The sequence below is a fragment of the Hevea brasiliensis genome, chromosome 12 (assembly GCF_030052815.1).
Source record: "Hevea brasiliensis isolate MT/VB/25A 57/8 chromosome 12, ASM3005281v1, whole genome shotgun sequence".
NCBI classification, from domain to species: Eukaryota; Viridiplantae; Streptophyta; class Magnoliopsida; order Malpighiales; family Euphorbiaceae; genus Hevea; species Hevea brasiliensis.
In genome coordinates this window covers 33,308,366-33,310,343 of record NC_079504.1, presented here as the reverse complement: position 1 = coordinate 33,310,343, position 1,978 = coordinate 33,308,366, and the positions used below count along the sequence as shown (strand labels likewise).

At 41.2% G+C, this 1,978-nt stretch overlaps 1 non-coding gene across 1 annotated transcript; it reads left to right on the top strand.

The window, feature by feature from the left end:
- Positions 1 to 288: 288 nt before the first annotated feature.
- Positions 289 to 395, top strand: LOC131171650 (small nucleolar RNA R71). Its single transcript, XR_009142308.1, has one exon. It is a non-coding gene; the product is annotated as a small nucleolar RNA R71 (small nucleolar RNA).
- The last annotated feature ends 1,583 nt before the right edge of the window (positions 396 to 1,978 follow it).

The window sequence follows — 1,978 nt, the reverse complement described above, 5'->3', positions numbered from 1 at the left end:
TCCACATACTTTAACTATTCGCATGTTCCCTACAGCCAATTGCCTCACCCAAGAAGTTAAATAAGAAATCTGTTTCTCAAGGTTAGATGTACTTACCTCATTAACCTTCTTAGGTGTGTGATCCATTCTCATTCCAAACTATTGAGAGTTTGCTGCCATGTTAGCAATCAGCCTCCTTGCATCTTCTGGTGTCTTATCAACCAAAGCTCCTCCACTAGCAGCATCTATCATACTGCGGTCCATTGGTAGAAGTCCCTATAGAAATACTGAATCAAAAGCTGCTCACTTATTTGATAATGAGGACAACTTGCACTCAGCTTCTTAAATCACTCCCAATACTTGTACAAACTCTCTCCATTGTACTGCCGGATGCCATAAATTTCTTTTCTTATGTTAGCAGCCCAGGAAGCAGGAAAATAATTCTCCAAAAACATCCACTTCATCTCATTCCATGAGTTGATAGATCCAGAAAGAAGGTAATACAACCAATCCTTAGTTGTGCCTTCCAGTGAGAAAGGGAAAGCTTGAAGCTTAATCTGCTCCTCTGAAACTCCTTGAGGTTTCATGCTAGAACACACAACATAAAATTCCTTTAAATGCTTATGTGGATCCTTACCTAAAAGACAATGAAACTTAGGCAACAAATGGATTAGTCCAGACTTTAACTCAAAAGCAATATCTAAAGCAGGGAATTGAATACACAAAGGTTGTTGGTTTATATTAGGGGTAGCCAACTCTTTCAAAGTCCTAGTAGCCATGGTTTTATTTTCGGAATCTAAATCCGAACCTAATAGAGAATGGACTCCTTCAGATGTACTCGAAACTTGAATAAGGTTATCTTGCTTAGCTAATTTTCTCAACTGTTTAGCTATTTTCTCTACTTCTGGATCAAAGAGCAACTCACTAGATCGAGAAGTTATTGTCATAAACAAAAAGAATCAAACTAAAAGACAGAAAAATGCCTCAAAACCCTAGAAAATGGTGGAATTTGGCCTCAAGAGGGTGGGGCCAATAGTTTTTTTTTTTCAGAACGTCGTTTCCTTTAAAACAAGTATAGAACGCCCTCCTAATTCAACCAAAATTCTGCCAATGAATAGTAATATCGTAATTTCCGCCGCAAACCTGAAAACAGTAACACTTCACAAACAAAGGTAATAACATAATATCCTAACACTAAAAACACGAAATCCAATAAACTTTCAGTCCTCGGCAATGGTGCCAAAATTTTGATGGTTGCCGATTCCACCAAAAATTAATGAAATTACCAATAATGAAATGCTCTTTTGTTTTCTGAATGCCAAAAGTGGTAATCCAGGTCGAATCCTAGAGACTGAGTTACTAAATTTCGTGCACATGTGTCACGACCCAGGGATGGGGTTGGGACGTGCTTGTTCAACCAGCTACGCACTGGGGTGAAAACTTCGTGTCCCACATCGGAAACGGGAAGAAAAGATTTGGGCCATATATGTGGGAGTCTTCCTCACCAGTCGCGCTTTTGGGAATGAAACCTCCCAAGGGACAAATCCGTGAGGCCCATGGGCCAAAGCGGACAATACTAATCGGAGAAGGATCGGTGTTACAATTTGGTATCGAGTGGACTCCTCTATTACGGTGTGTGGTGCGAGGACGCAGCTGGCGTATGCTGGTGGGCTTGTCACGACCCAGGGATGGGGTTGGGACGTGCTTGTTCAACCAGCTACGCACTGGGGTGAAAACTTCGTGTCCCACATCGGAAACGGGAAGAAAAGATTTGGGCCATATATGTGGGAGTCTTCTCACCTGGTCAGCGCGCTTTTGGGAATGAAACCTCCCAAGGGACAAATCCGTGAGGCCCATGGGCCAAAGCGGACAATACTAACTAGAGAAGGATTGGGCTGTTACAACGTGTGTAACAGGAAAAGGGGGTTTTAACACTAAATCAGAAGAAATCAAGTTCAAAAATTAAAGAACTAAATTTAAGTATAAAACTCTCAATTTA